Below are 18,471 nucleotides of genomic sequence, written 5' to 3'. Positions count from 1 at the left end.
TCAAAACCGACGGATCTCGGGTAGGGGGTCCCGAATTGTGCATCTAGGCCGGATGGTAACAGGAGGCAAGGGACACGAAGTTTTACCCAGGTTCGGGCCCTCTCGATGGAGGTAAAACCCTACGTCCTGCTTGATTAATATTGATGATATGGGTAGTACAAGAGTAGATCTACCACGAGATCGGAGAGGCTAAACCCTAGAAGCTAGCCTATGGTATGACTGTTGTTGTGTATGTTGTCCTACGGACTAAAACCCTCCGGTTTATATTGTCGGTGTTCTGGGAATAGGGGTCCCCAGACTTGCCTGCCTGCGGCCTGCGGCGTGGCTCAAAGGGGGCCCAGCACGGCCCGTCTTCATCGATGTAGACCCAAGACCCTCGCGAGGGGCCAAGCCTCGCGGGGCGGATGACACAGAGCTTCCTCAGGCACGGCCACATCAGGCTGGCTCGCGAGGAGGCGGAGAGATCAAGGCGGGGTACCTCATGAGGTGCCCGTGACGCAAGCCATGACGACCAAAGGTGCCAAGCGGGCGCCAGCCCGCGCAGCGTCCTCCTTTCCTCTTTGGTGCAAAGGGAGCAAGCGCAGGCGGGAGCATCAAGCAAAGGCGCCTGTTTCGGGGCAACGAGACCAAGACCAGTCCAACGGCAGGGAGGAAGTCATTGTGCAGCCTAAGCCAGCGTCACCACCAGAGCCTTTGGCAGGCGAGGACCAACTTTAGTTAGGATAAGTGTACCAGATGTTCCCCTTCAAAATGGCCAATTGTTGGCGCCCTTCCCGCTCAATATTTGGGAAGAGGCCCAGGGCCTTTGCCTATAAATAGGACTAGCCACCCACAGGGTGAAGGGATCGGATGATAGTCAGGGGATGGTAATCAGGAGATCTAGAATCGGCCAACCCAGAAACTAGCTAGGATCGCAATCGAGAAGAGAGAGAGAGAAGGGTGACTGAACTCCTAGCAGTTCATCCCCACAGCCAAGAACAGACCCTCGCGAGGCTGTTCTTCCTTGTATTGCTCATCATCATCAGCCCAAGAGGCAATCCACCACACCACACACTGGAGTAGGGTATTACACCACAACGGTGGCCCGAACCAGTATAAACCCTGTGTCTCTTGTGCTGTTCTTTCCATAGATTAGATCTTAGCAAGGCGGAGCGGTGCAGGTAGGTAGAAGGCGAAATCTCCGCGCGCACCCCAGTGTTTGAACCTCAAGGGTCTGCCGGAACCCGAAATCTGACATTTGGCGCGCTAGGTAGGGGTGCGCCGGAATTCGTCTTCCACCACCCCGTTCTCCTCCGACCATCGCATCCATGTCTGACGCTCGTCGGGCCCGCGCCGAGCACCGGGCCGCTCTCACTTCCCGCGTCGCCCAGACGGCTCCTGTTGGCGGGCGTCCTTGCCGTTCCCCGTCACCTGCCGTCAACGCCGCTACCGGCCCAGCGGGGGACGAGCAGCAAGCGTCGTCTCAGCATCCGTCCGTGCGGCAAGACGGCCGCATCGCTACTCCCTCGCTCACCCCAGCTAGTTCTTCGTCCCGCGCGCTCCGTGCACCCATGGAGGCTCGAGCTGCGCTCATCGCGGCAAACGAGCTCCTGCGCTACCATCCCATCGACGATGTCTATGAAGAATGGCTCGACCGCGTCGCCGAGCTCGTCCGCGCCGCAGGGGGCTCTCCTGCGCCGTCTGTTCCGCTGCACCGCACCCCGCCCCGCGCGGGCGACGAAGCTCCGGCGGCGCCCGGGCCGCCTCCTCCTCAAGAAGGCGCCATGGCTCCAAGGTGCGTGGCCCCTGGGCGGAACCTGCTCCATCAGGTGCCAGCGCGGCAAGAGCAGAGCTGCCAAGAAGTCCCTCGCCCGCAAGAAGTTGCCCGGGCGCTCCCTGCTCCAGCATGTCGCGACCATGCTCCTGCTCCCGCGCGTCAAGACCCCGCGCTGCTCCCAGCTGCAGCGCGTGGGGTCATGCAAGACCAAGCTCTTCGTCACCCAAGGCCTCCCGTGGCCACAGCAGGCTGCCGTGCATTCACCGCCGAGCTACGCAGCGTCGCGTGGCCCGGCAAGTTCAAGCCAGACCTGCCTCCTCGTTACGACGGCACGGCCGACCCTGCGGAGTTCCTCCAGCTCTATGAGCTGGGCATCGAAGCTGCCAACGGATACAAGAAGGTCATGGCGAACTGGTTTCCCATGGCGCTCAAGGACGGGGCCCGCACCTGGCTCCTGAACCTGGCTCCAGGCACGATCTCCTCCTGGGACGAGATGCGCACCCGCTTCATCGCCAACTTCCAAGGTACCCGCGACCGGCCACCCGCCGTGAGCAACATGCGCCGCATCAAGCAACAACCTGGAGAGACCCTGCAGAAGTACATCCAGCGCTTCAACAATGCACGCCTCATGATTCCCAAGGTGACCGAGGAGGCCATCATCTCAGCCTTCTCCGACGGCGTGCGCGATGTCAAGATGAAGGAGGAGCTGGCGATGCATGAAGACCTGTGCACTTCCTTGGAGTTGTTCAACTTGGCAACCAAGTGCGCCAGGGCTGAGGAAGGGCGTCTCTCCCTCCTCGAGCTGCCTGCCGCAGACCCAGAAGAGAACAAGCCCAAGGCCAAGGATGTGAAGCGCAAGGGGGCTGCCGTGCTCGCGGAAGAACCAGACACCAAGCGGGGCAGAGATCAGCCCGAACCTCCTAAGGGCAGTCGGTACTGTGTGTACCACGACCTCCACACCCACAACACCAACGAATGTCAAGAGCTCCGAGCCGTGCGAGAAGGAAGGATCGGCCGTCGCCCCGACCGTGGTGACCGGTGCTACGGTCGAGGAGGAGGAAGGAACGCAGGACGCTGGGAAGACCGCGGCCCGCGCCAAGGATGGCGCGATCAACCTCGCGAGGATCGCTGGCAAGACCCGCCTCGCGAGGGAGACTGGAGGGATCAGCCTCGCAAGGATCGCCCGCAAGGCAATGCAGGCCTCCCTCCGCTGCCGCCACAGCCAAGGAGAAACGAGGACCGCCATCAGGACGAGGGGGCTGGGGGCTTCCAGGAGCCGCACGCAGTCGCCTGCATCCTGGGCGGGGCTCAAGCCCCAGCCTCTCAACGCATCTTCAAGCAGTTCGCCCGCGAAGTGAATGCAGTCCTCCCCAAGCTGGAAGCCACGCGCCCTCTCAGGTGGTCGGCGTGCGCCATCACGTTCAGCTCAGCAATTCAGCTCAAGTGTGCAGCTACAGCCGGAGTCCTCCCGATGCTTTGTTCCCCAATCATCAGCAACATGGTGGTCACCAGGACCCTCATCGATGGCGAGGCAGGGATCAACGTCCTGTCCGTGGAAACATTCAACAATCTCCAAGTGCCCTACAACCAGCTTCAGCCGACCAACCCTTTCTCCGAAGTCACCGACGGCTCCACGGTCCCGATTGGGCAGGTCCGCCTCCCAGTCACCTTCGGGGCACGCGACAACTACTGCACCGAGCTCATCGACTTCGACGTCGCTCACATTCGCCTGCCGTACAACGCCATCCTTGGGTACCCAGCGCTGGCCAAGTTCATGGCCATAACTCACCACGGCTACAACGTCCTCAACATGCCAGGAAGTGGCGGAGTCATCACGGTGCCCTGTGAAGAGAAGGACGCGGTGTGTTCCCTGGAACGAGCCTTTCAGGCCGCGTCACTGGAAGACCCGGATCGCGGAAGCAGGAGGCTTCCCGAGACCACCCCCAAGAAGAAGAAGACATCGTCCGGCCCGGCCCTCAGGAGGCAGGCCCCTCAGGGCCCGCGCCTGCCCAGGGGGAACCTCCCCCCATCGCATAGGAAAGCGCGCCCGGCGCCCTCCTCAGGCAGGGCTCGGGGGCTCTCCCCTGGAGGTCCACCGACCTGGCTAAGGTCATGTGGGAGGCGCTTGGGCACCACATGGAGGCGTGTTTCGAAGCACGTTTCCCTCAGGAAGGAGTAAAGCAAGGAGAGCCAGACCCTCAGGAGTTCGTCAGCAAGGCCATTCAGGAGCTACAGGAGTCAAAATCATGAAAGGCGGCCGCCGCCTACCAGCTGTGGCTCCCCATCCAGGCGAGGATGGTGGGCTGCGCGTCTGCATCGACATACCAGGGCTCAACCGAGTCGCCTCTCTGGAGCGCCTCTGGCCCTCGCGAGGGGGCGCTGCGGAGGTCCACCCCACAGCTACGTTCGCATGCCTTACGGCTTGCCGAATGCGGCTGCCATACCAGCGCCTCATGAGGGGCATCATGGAGGCTCAAGAGGCCAGGCGTTCCACAGTCCTGGCGGAGATGGAGATGGTCCGCGAGGAGCCACCAGCGCCTCCGGAGCCTCCCGAGGCCCTGGGCCTGGGGGCTCGTGAGGATCGGCTTCCGCGGCCCACCGAGTCTGCTACACCAACACTCTTTCGTCCTCAACATCATCAGGTGACATCTTTCAAGTTTCACTTCTAGCTGGGAGCGCCCCCCCCCAGGGCTGCATTATTCCCAGGCCGCGTGGGTCCATCCCTGCGGCATGTATCCCTTTTATTTCATGTTGTTAGCTTACCTTATTGGGGCACCCCATGGGCTGCATCATCCCCAAGTCGCTCGGGCCAGACCCAGTGATGTCCGCCTTCCCAGCATCTATTTGAATGAATCCACTCCTTCGCGGCTAATGTGTTTGACCTAGTTGCCCGCTCAACTAATGCCAACTGACGGAGCTGCTCCCAAACGGCACGACGCTTGCGCATGGGTCCGTCCCTGCAACGCCGACAAACCTGAATGGCTGAGCTCTGGCCGCGGCAGCCCCGCATGGCGTCACCTCGTCAAGCCTTCAGTGCCTCATCGCCCCTCGGAAGCAACCAACAGCTGACTGTCAATTGTCATGGCAACCCCTCGTTCTTTCTATGATAGGTCTACAGGATCTCCTAAAGGAGCTGCATCAGGCGAGGCCCTTGCGGTGTCTCCTTCACTCTCATCCGTGCGAACTGCTTGCACGTTAAAGGGGGGTGCCTGAGCATCGCGACGCAGGGCTCCTACTGGCTCTCCAGCCCTCACCCTCTGGCCTTGTCCACGGCATCGCAACCTGGCATACCAGCGACGGCTGAGACTCGCTCGAGGGCTGGGACCCGAGGACGTAGAGCAGAAAGGGGAGCAAAGGCAAGAGGGGAGGGACATGCGAGGACCTTGCCGAGCAACCTCACGCCTGCCGATGCACGGACCCGGTGACACACCAGAGAACGGCTCCTGATTCTCGAGATAAGTCACCACCTGGAAGCACCAGCTACTGTGGCACCATCCCCGCACCTAATGCAATCCCGTGTTAGCGACGCCGCTCCCTTTTCTCACCGAACAACGGCTTCTTGAGCGCCAAAGGGGACCTCCTGAGCATCGCGACTCAGGGGCTCTTACCAGACCCCGGGTCGCTCACCTCCTGGCCTTGACCACGGCATCGCGACCTGGCATACCAGCGACGGCTGAAGCCGCCTTGGGACTGGGACATGTCGGCGCAGAGCACCAAGCCCTCGTGAGGTTCAAAAGGGAGAACTGAGCTAAAACGGAATGAGCAACTCGCACAGTTCTACGACAAGGGTTATATTAACAAAACAGGATCACAGGCACCTTACAAGCCCCCACGGGACGCGTCTTTGATTCCTCGCAGGGAACAGATCCTAAAGGGACGCTAACTACACGCGCCCCTGCAAAAGACGCCATCATCAACAGTGGGCCGTCAGGCACCGGCGCCAACCCCATCCAGATCAGAGTCGGCGACGGCCTGACGAGCCCGCCCTGCTCCAGGAGCAGCGCCGGCTTGGGGGCTCGTAGCTGTCGTCGCTCGTCTCCGGAGTCGCGAAGAGCTTGCCGGAGTCGCTGGAACTTCCGATGCCTCTGCCGCCTGAGGAGCCGCCAAGGGAGCGGTCGGCGGGCCCAGTCCTCGCCGTAGCAGGGTCCCGACCACCTCTCCCGGGGCAGCACTCCAGCCGGTGCCCGTTCGCATCGAAGACCTTGAAGAACATCACCGAAGCACCATCGTACTCCAAGTGGATCACGAAGGCGCCTCTTGTCCTGCAAACCCAGGCGATCTCGCTCCAGCCTCGAGTCATGAAGAGCTTGCCCGGAGCAACGACCGCGACCTCTACCTCGGTCACGAGGGTGCTGCAGCCGATGTGCTGCAGCCAAAGCTCCAGGAGTTCTCCCTGCGGGATGATGGAGGCGAAGAAGGGAGGAAGGCGAATCCAAGACTGAGGAGGCATGGCGGCGCGGAGCACGAACTCTCAGGAGGAGCCCTCGGTGTGGACCCCACGGGGGATGACCCACACCTTCGTGACCCGTCGGCGCCGACGGCGGCGCCGCCCGTGACGATCGGCATCAACTCCTTCAGGGCCCTCGATGTGGGCGTACAAGGGAAGTGGGAACCCCGGCGGTGCCCGCTCGCACCAGGGCCTCGACACCACCTGATGGGCCCCCTCGTCCCGGCCGCGGAGGGCGAGCCGTTTCTTCGGCGGGAGCAGGTATGGTTTCTCTCGGGGAGCCTTTCCCTTCTCCTCCGACGAGAACCGGCGGATCGAAGCCATCGCAGCAAGACAGAGCAAGGACCGGGAAGAAGGAGAAGCAAGAAGGGATGGACTGGAAGGGCACGCGCCATTCCGTACTTATGGCCGGCGAAGGCCAACCGCCGACCTCCACGATCGCAGGTAATCATGACCTGCTTTGCATGCAGGGACTTGTCCGATCCGTGCAGTTGCCGAGGCGCCATGGGGAAGTGGAGACACCCACGTCCAATCAACCGCCACGCGGCGCCCAAGGCTGCAGGCTGTTAGGGCCCGCGGCGCTTCGCCCTTGCCCTTTCGCCTCCCTGCACGGCCAAGTCCGGGCATGCCTTGGGCCCGGGGGCTACTGTCGGCGTTCTGGGAACGGGGGTCCCCAGACTTGCCTTCCTGCGGCCTGCGGCATGGCTCAAAGGGGGCCCAGCACGGCCCATCTTCATCGACGCAGACCCAAGACCCTCGCGAGGGGCCAAGCCTCGCGGGGCGGACGACACGGAGCTTCCTCAGGCACGGCCACATCAGGCTGGCTCGCGAGGAGGCGGAGAGATCAAGGTGGGGTACCTCACGAGGTGCCCGTGACGCAAGCCATGACGACCAAAGGCGCCAGGCGGGCGCCAGCCCGCGCAGCGTCCTCCTTTCCTCTTTGGTGCAAAGGGAGCAAGCGCAGGCGGGAGCATCAAGCAAAGGCGCCTGTTTCGGTGCAACGAGACCAAGACCAGTCCAACGGCAGGGAGGAAGTCATTGTGGAGCCCAAGCCAGCGTCACCACCAGAGCCTTTGGCAGGCGAGGACCAACTTTAGTCAGGATAAGTGTACCAGATGTTCCCCTTCAAAATGGCCAATTGTTGGCGCCCTTCCCGCTCAATATTTGGGAAGAGGCCCAGGGCCTTTGCCTATAAATAGGACTAGCCACCCACAGGGTGAAGGGATTGGATGATAGTCAGGGGATGGTAATCAGGAGATCTAGAATCGGCCAACCCAGAAACTAGCTAGGATCGCAATCGAGAAGAGAGAGAGAGAAGGGTGACTGAACTCCTCCTAGCAGTTCATCCCCACAGCCAAGAACAGACCCTCGTGAGGCTGTTCTTCCTTGTATTGCTCATCATCATCAGCCAAAGAGGCAATCCACCACACCACACACTGGAGTAGGGTATTACACCACAACGGTGGCCCAAACCAGTATAAACCCTGTGTCTCTTGTGTTGTTCTTTCCATAGCTTAGATCTTAGCAAGGCGGAGGGGTGCAGGTAGGTAGAAGGCGAAATCTCCGTGCGCACCCCAGTGTTCGAACCTCAAGGGTCTGCCGGAACCTGAAATCCGACATATATAGACACCGGAGAGGGTTAGGGTTACACAAAGTCGGTTACAATGGTAGGAGATCTACATATCCGTATCACCAAGCTTGCCTTCCACGCCAAGGAAAGTCCCTTCCGGACACGGGACGGAGTCTTCAATCTTGTATCTTCATAGTCCAGGAGTCCGGCTGAAGGTATAGTCCGGCCATCCGGACACCCCCTAAACCAGGACTCCCTCAGTAGCCCCCGAACCAGGCTTCAATGACGATGAGTCCGGCGCGCAGATTGTCTTCGGCATTGCAAGGCGGGTTCTCCTCCAAATTCCGTGTACCTGTTGAATAAAGTCCGGTTTCTTGTAGACGTTGCGCTCCTTGGCTTCTACGCCCAATAATGGCCGCGTGTCAAACGAATATGAAAAGTCTGAGTGTTTTTACATTCACACCCCTAGCCGCATAAACGAGCTGACCTATTTAAGGGGACGAGGATTTAGATCCAAACCACATCTTCCCCCCTTTCGCGAGTGTTCATCAGAGCGCATCCGACAAAGGTCCATTCCACCATGGCCAGTCGTCGCGACTCCTCCTCTCGCCCTTCCAGCCCTCAGCCTAGATATTGGGAGAAATGCTCCATCCCGCATAGCGAGCTAGTGACGCTCCAGACCAAGGGATTTCTCCCCCCGGCCTATATGGTCCCGGTTCGAGCCGGCCTTGCCATCTATAATGGCGGGGAGCAAGTGGAGAGTGCCCCTAATCCCTCCAAAGGAGAGCGGGTGTGCCTCGTCCCTTATTTAATAAGGGGGCTCAGATTTCCAATCCATCCATTTCTTCGGGGGCTCCTGGAGTTCTATGGCCTCCAGCTACACAATCTCACGCCTGCCTCCGTATTGCATATCGCGGGCTTCGTAGCCCTCTGCGAGCTGTTTTTTGGGTATCAAGGCTCATTTCGGGCTATGGAAAAGGTTATTCTGCCTCGTGCCTCGCTCTAAGGAGGGGTCAATGTATCAAGTGGGCGGAGCCGAAGTGTGGCGCATCGCCGGGACCGGATATCTGTCCAGAACCCCAAAGAAGGCATCCGAAGACTGGCCCTCGGAATGGTTTTATATAGAAGACGTCCCGCTGCCGGATCCTGTCCGGATCGGCCTCCCTGAATTCGACAGTGCTCCCTTAAAGAAGCGCCTAAGTTGGCGTCCACGGAGCCCTTAGAGGGAAAGTGACAGGGACATCATTTACCTGATGGGCCAAAGAAGATTGTTAGCCCATTCCGGACTAACCATGATCGGGTTTATGGCCGAATGCATTATGCGGGGGGTGCAACCGCTTCAGTATAGAAGCCACCCCATGTGGGACTTCAACAGGGAGGACGACGCCACCCGCTACGGTCGTAAGGGGCCGGATTCAGCTGCAGCTCTACTAAAGATCTTGTCCACTTTTTATAAGGGAGAAGAGGAGGAATTTCTCCATGTCAACCCACAGGGTGGATTCTCTATGCACAATCCCCCAAGCTCGGTAAGTGGTCGTATTTACTTGCCCATCCGTTTTGTATTCCCATTGTTAAACATTCAGTCTGACGACTTCAATGCAGGAACTGCGCCGGGCTGTTAAGGAAATAAGCAGCCCTCCTCCACAACCCGAGGACCCAGGACAGTCCCTCGACCCGGCCTCTCAAGAGGATCCGGACATATCTGTGGAGCTGATTGATGGAGTGTTCCATCAATTGAGCAAGGACAGCGCCTTGGTGGCCATTACGGCCGATTACCCAGGGCTAATCCTGGCCTCCCAGGTAACTGAGATCGAAGTCCCAGTACCCCGAATAGGTGTCCGCCCTTTCGTGTTTTCAGTTTCTTGATTACAACCAAACTTTGCAGGGGAGGTTTTTAAGGCGGAAGGCCGAACCTACGGTGACAAGCCAACGAGGGGCCGCAAGGCCCCATGGGCAGAAAAGAAGTGCAGTCCGGACCGAGGCGTCAGCGCAAAGGTATGGCGCGCCCCCTTATCCCAGGTGTTATACCTTCAAGGCACATTGACACTCGTGCTCTCTTCAGGATAAAGAGACCTCGCCGGACTATATCCGGAGAGGCTGCCAATCGCGCCTCCACCAGCCAGGATCCAAGGCCTGGTCCGGAGGTGGAGGCAAAGGCAAGGCGCGCGCCAGACGCTCCTCTGACGGAGGATGTGGACGGGTTGTCTGCCACCAACTCTGAGGTGGAGAGTGCCTTGATCCACGGGCGTCGCCGGGCAATTCTTCGCGACGCTTGTTTCTCCCAAGGGGCGTTAGATGCCTTCAACTCGGGAGATGCGTACCTCCGTGCCGCTCAAAATGGTCTAGCCAGAGCCATGGAGCAATATGTAAAAGACATACGGGTAAGAAAATTTTGGTAATTATATATATATATACCAGTAGCCCCTGAGACTTGAAACAGTTAGAATAACTGATTTAAGGATCATTTGTTATGCAGGTTCTTACAGAAAAGAATTCCCTACTGTCCAAGGAGCTGCAAGAGTGCAAAGCCCAACTTGAGGCCGCACTAGCCGCGGCAGGGGAGCCCAAGGAGACCCCCTCTAGTAATATACACTTCAAAAGATAAGTATTTTGTGAAGCACGACATGGGTGCGAATCTGACAAATGAAATTGCAGATGGCGCCGGATTGAATCTGGAAAGGCAACACCTCCTACGCCAGCTAAAGGCTGGTGAGAAGGTGCTAACAAAAGTGAGGCGGGAGAAGAATGATCTCCAAGATGCCAACACCAAGCTGGGCGTCGAGCTGAAAGATGTTCGTGCCCAGCTGTCAGACTCCGTGAAGGAGAATCAGCGGCTTCGGCGCGGCATATTTAGTAAGTGCTTGAATGAACCATTGAAAGAAAGTTTGGCGGGGAAGTCGACTAACAGAGCAATGTCTGTAGGTGTGCTAACAGGTCGTCCTGCAGAGGAGATGCCCGGTTCTACGGGTGACCTTCTTCCCGAGCTCTCGCAACTGCTCGATCGAGTTCGGCAGGCGATGCAAGGCGTCGCCTAGGCCCTGTGGCCATCCGTCTCCATGCCTGAAGGTCTTGGAGAGCTTGCAGAGAAGCTAAAGGGAGCACGGCGGCGCTTCCAATTGTGGAAGATATTGGCCTGCCATCAAGGCGCTAGGGAGGCCTGGGCTATGGTGAAGACGTGGTACGCAAAGGCTGACCCCAACCACATGGCCAAGGTCGGTCCTGTAGGGCCCGATGGGAAGGAGATCCCTATAAGCTTAGTATACTGCCAAGTAGAGTTGGCCGCAAAGTATTACCAGCAGGACTGTAAATTAGACAGCCTGTTAGATGGTATTGAAGAGGAATACAATCAGTCAAAATGACTATGTAATTTAATTGACATTTATAATGCCTTCTAGCCGGATTGTAGATCATTTGTCATGGTCGACCTTTTTGCTTCAGCCTTGGGACCTGACGGTCCGGAGTGTGTCCGAATTCCCATGCGGTTATATAAGAACCGGGGAATTCATGGAGACCAGGCGTAGGGGTCATTAGTGCGTGAACAGACAAGTGCCCGACTAGTTATGTTATATTACATGGTTAGTAAGAAACATCTTCCAGGGAGAATAGTTCCGTTAGGGGTTCCTTTCCCTGGGAGGCATGCCCTAAGGTGCATGTCCATGCTGCGAAAAGAAACGGAGGAAAAACATCTGGGGGCGTATAGATAAAAATAAAAAAAGATCATCTTTAGTTCACCGACCGAATATTCCCTTAAGAACGCTAGCTTTCGGCTTCACCCAGTCTGAGGTACACGTCCGGCTGACCCGGCAGTAACAATCGCAGAGGTGCTCCCTTTACCACCTAGCCGAACAATCGGGAATGTAGGGGTAAGCACAGGAGCCAGGCAACCCAGCTTGGCCAAAACTTAAGTCATATCGATGCATATAATGGTGAATAAAAGGTACATGTGGAAGTGTGACACATGTGTTGGGCATGAAGCCCATATGAATAAGCTTCTGTTTAAAGAAGCCCCCGGGTTTAATGAGAGCGGATAGCGCGTCACTTTATGAGCCTTTAAAGGCTATAAGAGAGAGAGAGAAGAAGAAGAGAAATGTAAGACAGAAAATATATAAAAAATGGACAGAGGAAGGAGACGAACATAGAGTCCGGCGCTAGGCATAGAATCTTCGGAGACGGGCTGCGTTCCATGGGTTCGGCTCGAGTCGGTTATCCGATGCATCCCGCAGGCGGTACGCTCCACCAGTCAGGACTTGGTCAATTATGAAGGGACCTTCCCACTTGGGCTTGAGTTTGTCCTTTTTCTTGTCCGGTAGTCGTAGAACTAATTCGCCAACGTTGTAATTTTTGGCCCGTACATCTCTGCTTTGGTATCTTCGAGCCTGATGTTGATAGAATGCGGAACGGGCTTGTGATGGCCTGGCTTATTAGGGATGATAGACTACTCATACCAATAAGGAATTCCTTCTTTTTCGGGAGCCCATTCGGATAGAACTCCAAAGTTAAGCATGCTCAGCTTGGAGTAGTGTCAGAATGGGTGACCGACCGGGAAGTTGATCCCTGGTGCGCACGAGTGAGGGCAAAGTGCGCAGAAAAGACTACTATTGATCTGTGGGGCCAGTCTAGATCCCGCCAAGAGTAACGACCACCGATGGGTGTGTCCGGGGCGTTATAAGTTGGTATCAGAGCCGACCCTCGCGGTTACACGGATGTTTGCGGACAGGTGCGCGGTCATGTTGTTCATGACGTTTGTGACCCGTCGTGGCACCCGACATGGCACATGTACCAGACTGGATGCACAGATGTATGTGCCAAGAGGGAACGTTCATGTGGCCCGACGAGGACGTCGGTTCCTCTGAGTGGGGGTGTATGTGATGGCCTGGCTTATTAGGGATGATAGACTACTCATATCAATAAGGAATTCCTTCTTTTCCGGGAGCCCATTCGGACAGAACTCCAAAGTTAAGCGTGCTCAGCTTGGAGTAGTGTCAGAATGGGTGACCGACCGGGAAGTTGCTCTCGGGTGCGCATGAGTGAGGACAAAGTGCGCAGAAAAGACTAGTATTGATCTATGGGGCCAGTCTAGATCCCGCCAAGAGTAACGACCACCGGTGGGTGTGTCCGGGGCGTTACAGGTCTTTTGCCACGTCACGCTCTTCCTCCAATGCGTCCAAGCTGTCCTGCCAATCGAGCTCGGCTTCTCTTTCTTCGTACATGCACACTCGAGGTGAGTCATGAATTATGTCGCAAGGCAAAACTGCCTCTGCGCCGTACACCATAAAGAATGGTGTGTATCCGGTGGTGCGATTCGGCATGGTCCGCAGCCCCCAGAGTACGGAGTCGAGCTCCTCTACCCAGTGCGTGTTAGATTCCTTGAGGGACCGCACTAACCTGGGTTTGATGCCACTCATGATAAGACCATTTGCACGTTCGACCTGGCCATTAGTTTGTGGGTGATAGACAGAAGCATAATCGAGCTTGATGCCCATGTTTTTGCACCAGAGTTTTACCTCGTCGGCCGTGAAGTTCATGCCATTATCAGTGATGATGATGTGGGGGATGCCGTAACGGTGTACAACCCCGGATATAAAGTCTATCACCGGTCCGGATTCGGCCGTCTTAACAGGCTTGGCTTCTATCCATTTGGTAAACTTATCCACCATGACCAGTAAGTATTTTTGCTTGTGGGTTCCGCCTTTAAGGGGTCCAACCATGTCAAGCCCCCAGACCGCGAAGGGCCAAGTAATGGGGATAGTTTGGAGGGCGGTGTGTGGCATATGGCTTTGGTTTGCAAAGAGCGTCTGCCCGGGCCGTCAGCCAATAAAAGCCTGTACAGAAGGCCTTGCTTACAAGGGACCGAGCTGCAGCATGATGACCGCCCAGTCCGGCATGAATTTCAGCCAGGAGGTTCCGCCCCTCCTCTTCGGAGATGCACCTTTGAAGGACTCCGGTAGTGCTTTTCTTATAAAGCTCTCCCTCGTGGACTCTGTAGGCTTTGGATCACCGCACTATGCAGCGTGCCTCATTTTGGTCCTCGGGGAGTTCCTGCCTAGTAAGGTAGGCGAGGAATGGTTCTATCCACGGGGCGATGACGGCCATTATTACGTGGGCTGAAGGTGTTATTTCATTGGCAGAGCCTCCGATTGTGCCAGAATGTTCGGTGTCGGGCAGTGCGGTTGGGTTCGAGCTGTTATTGTTCGGCTCCCCTTCCCATACTACGGATGGCTTGAACAGCCTTTCCAAGAAGATGTTGGGGGGACTACATCGCGTTTTGCGCCGATGCGTGCCAGGACATCTGCCGCCTGATTATTTTCCCGGGCTATATGGTGAAATTCAAGCCCCTCGAACCGAGCTGACATTTTTAGGACGGCGTTGCGGTAAGCTGCCATTTTTGGATCCTTGGCATCGAAGTCTCCATTTATTTGGGATATTGTGAGGTTCGATTCCCCGCGCACCTCTAGGCGTTGAATGCCCATGGATACTGCCATCCGGAGACCATGTAAAAGGGCCTCATATTCGGCTGCATTGTTGGAGTCTGTGTACATAATCTGGAGTTCGTATTGAACTGTGTCTCCTATGGGGGACGTCAAAAGGACGCCAGCCCCTAGTCCGGCCAACATCTTGGAGCCGTCGAAATGCATGATCCAATTTGAATATGTGCCGTACTCTTTAGGGAGTTCGGCCTCCGTCCATTTTGCGACGAAGTCAGCCAAGATTTGCGACTTGATGGCTCGCCATGGCTTATAAGTTATGTCGAACGGGAGGAGCTCAATGGCCCATTTTGCAATCCGTCCCGTTGCATCACGGTTGTTTATAATATCGTTAAGTGGTACTTCCGAGGCTACTGTTATTGAACACTCTTGAAAGTAGTGTCGTAGCTTCCGGGATGCCATGAATACCGCGTACGCGATCTTTTGATAATGCGGGTATCGTGATTTGCAGGGAGTGAGGACAGTGGACACATAATAGACTAGCTTTTGAAGGGGGAATTTGGGTCCGTCCGCTTCTCGTTCGACGACGAGCACTGCGCTTACAACCTGATGTGTTGCTGCAATGTATAATAGCATTGGTTCGCCAATGTTTGGCACGGCCAGGACTGGGTTTGTTGCCAATATGGCTTTTATTTCGTCGAGTCCGGCCGTGGCTGCATCCGTCCATTCGAAGTGTTCGGTGCACCGAAGGAGGCGGTAAAGGGGTAGGGCCTTTTCTCCCAAGCGGGAGATAAAGCGGCATAGAGCCGCCACGCATCCGGTTAACTTTTGTATTTGTTTGAGGTCCTTTGGGATATCCAGTTGCGACAGAGCTCGGATCTTGGCTGGATTTGCTTCAGTTCCTCTACCGGATACAATGAAGCCCAAGAGCTTTCCGGCTGGAACGCCGAAAGCGCATTTTTTTGGGTTGAGCTTGATGTCATATGTTCGGAGGTTATCAAATGTGAGCCTCAAGTCGTCTACTAGAGATTCGACATGTCTTGTTTTGACGACCACATCATCTACATATGCCTCCACTGTTTTGCTGATCTAGCTTGCCAAACATGTCTGAATCATGCGCTGATATGTTGCGCCGGTGTTTTTGAGCCCGAAGGGCATCATGTTGAAGCAGAATGGGCCGTATGGTGTGATAAATGCCGTTGCGGCTTGGTCTGCTTCTGCCACCTTGATTTGATGGTAGCCGGAATATGCGTCGAGGAAACACAACGAATCGTGTCCTGCGGTAGCGTCGATAATTTGATCGATGCAGGGGAGGGGGAAGGGATCCTTTGGGCAAGCCTTGTTAAGGTCTTTAAAATCAACACACAGGCACCAGGATTTGTCCTTCTTTGGTACCATCACCAGGTTTGCTAGCCAGTCCGGATGTTTTATATCTCTGATGAATCCGGCCTCCAATAGCTTTGCTAGCTCCTCTCCCATGGCCTGTCTCTTAGGTTCGGAAAAATGCCGAAGAGCCCGTTTGACAGGTTTGAATCATGTTTGGATATTTAAGCTGTGCTCGGCCAGCCTGCGTGGGATTCCTGGCATGTCTGAAGGGTGCCAGGCAAAAATTTCCTAGTTCTCTCGTAGGAACTCTCGCAGTGCGGCGTCTACATCAGGGTTTAACTGTGCCCTGATGGAAGCTGTTTTATTGGGGTCCGTTGGATGGACTTGGAATTTGACTATTTCGTCCGCCGGCTTAAAGGAGGTGGACTTGGATCTTTTGTCGAGTACCACATCGTCCCTATTCATCATAGAGCGCAGCGCAGTCAGTTCCTCAGCCGCTAGGGCTTCGGATAGTGCCTCGAGGGCCAATGCGGCTGTCTTGTTTTCGACGCGGAGTGCTGTGTCCGGATCACTAGCGAGAGTGATGATCCCGTTAGGCCCGGGCATCTTGAGCTTCATGTACCCGTAATGGGGTATTGCTTGGAAGATTGTAAACGCTTCCCGCCCTAGCAGAGCGTGATAACCGCTGCTGAACGGAGCCACATGGAACGTGATCTCTTTGGACCTGTAATTATCCGGCGTGCCGAACACCACATCTAGTGTGATTTTTCTTGTACAGCGCGCTTCCCGACTAGGGATTATTCCTCTAAAAGTTGTGTTGCTTCGCTCAATGCGGTTCTAGTCTATTTCCATTTTTTGAAGGGTTTCCTCATAAATGAGGTTCAATCCGCTGCCGCCGTCCATGAGTACCTTGGTAAGACGAAAGCCATCCACTATTGGACTGAGGACCAATGCGGTTGGTGCTCGGGCTGTTCTGAGTTTAGGTTCATCACTGGCATTAAAGGTAATAGCTGTGTCACTCCATGGGTTTATTGTTGCTACTTGGTAGACTTCGGCAAGGCTGTGGAGTGTCCTTTTTCGCATATTATTTGATGCGAAAGTCTCGAAGACTATTAATACCGTATTGGTGTCTCTGGGGTGGCTTTCTGTGGCCTCCGGAATTAGGAGATTTTCGCCAATTTTGGCCACCTGCCGGAGTATCCAACATGCTCTAAGGCTGTGAGTTGGTGTGGCGTCCTCTGTACTGTGAATTTTACAGGGTCCATTAAGCCATCCTTCCAGTACGGTTCCATGCCCTGTAGAGGGTTTTTGCTTTTTAGTGCTTGACCCGAGTGTCTGGTGATGATGCACCCTTTTATTTCGGACTGGGTTTGTATTCAGGGCCGGATTGGCCCAAAATTTTATTTTGGTTTTCCAGGCGCTTTCCATCGCACAGTACTTTCGTACAATGGACGCCAAGTCAGCGAAGCATGTAATATCACGGCGACTTATGGCGTTGGGTATTCCCTTGTCCGTGCAATTATTGCAGAAGATTGAGATTGCGTCTTCCTCGCGGCAGTCCCTTAGCCTGTTCTTAACCAGGAGGAATCTGGCCCAGTAATGATGTACTGTTTCATCGGGTTCTTTCCTGATTTTGGATAGATCGCTTATGTTGGGGTGGGTGGGTGGAATTAAATCCGAAGCCTCACCCCATATGAGGCTCAGAGGCCGAGGAATTTCCGAACTCGAAAATTTGGATTCTTGGATGTTGTCCAATGAATCCAGCCCGTCGCCTGACTCTATGTTCAGGTCTTGAGTGATATCCTCCCCTCCGCGGGTATCCGGCTTGGAGGGATCGGGAATCCGGACGTAGCGAGTCCTTAAGATAGATGAGGGGTCGCCGCACTGTCCCTCTACCACGGCAACGTGATGGGTGACTTGGGGAGAGTTAATCTCTCTCAGATCGGGTTTAGGCCCAATCTGGTCGTAATCCGTAGCGACTCCCAGGGCGGTGAAGCGATCCAAGAGCTCGTTTATGGAGGAGAGCTCCATTGGATCTAACTGCTCGTCGAGTTCCGAGCTGACATGAAGATTGTTTTCGATGGCTTGAGAGGTCATTGTCGGCGCAGAAGCCGAACAGGCGGTCATAAGAAAACCACCTAGCTGGAGGGTTTGGCCGACAGCCAAAGCTTCCTTAGCAACGGTGCCGTCTTTAAAGACGGGGCGAGGCATCCTTCCTGATGGCGACGACACAGAGGAACTCTCAATGAAAGCACCAATGTCGGTGTCAAAACCGGCGGATCTCGGGTAGGAGGTCCCGAACTGTGCGTCTAGGATGGATGGTAACAGGAGGCAAGGGACACGAAGTTTTACCCAGGTTCGGGCCCTCTCGATGGAGGTAAAACCCTACGTCCTGCTTGATTAATATTGATGATATGGGTAGTACAAGAGTAGATCTACCATGAGATCGGAGAGGCTAAACCCTAGAAGCTAGCCTATGGTATGATTGTTGTTGTGTATGTTGTCCTACGAACTAAAACCCTCTGGTTTATATAGACACCGGAGAGGGTTAGGGTTACACAAAGTCGGTTACAATGGTAGGAGATCTACATATCCGTATCGCCAAGCTTGCCTTCCATGCCAAGGAAAGTCCCTTCCGGACACGGGACGGAGTCTTCAATCTTGTATCTTCATAGTCCAGGAGTCTGGCTGAAGGTATAGTCCGGCCATCCGGACACCCCCTAATCCAGGACTCCCTCAGCTACCATCTCGGTCGTGGCCCCTAATAAAAGTTCATGACAACTCAGTCTGGACGGACTATTCATTTTTTCTTAAAACTTACCCATGGGTTACTGCATATCTTGACTATCCTCTAGCTGCTTCTTCATGAGGCCAAGCTCTTCCTCAGCCAGCTCCAGTTTCCGCTTCAGTCCGGAGACCTCCGCAGCATGAGCGGTGGCAGCCTTCA

This window comes from Triticum aestivum, chromosome 7A (genome assembly GCF_018294505.1).
Source record: "Triticum aestivum cultivar Chinese Spring chromosome 7A, IWGSC CS RefSeq v2.1, whole genome shotgun sequence".
Taxonomy (NCBI): Eukaryota; Viridiplantae; Streptophyta; class Magnoliopsida; order Poales; family Poaceae; genus Triticum; species Triticum aestivum.
The sequence above is the reverse complement of the archived record's forward strand: the minus strand, read 5'-3'. Positions refer to the sequence as shown.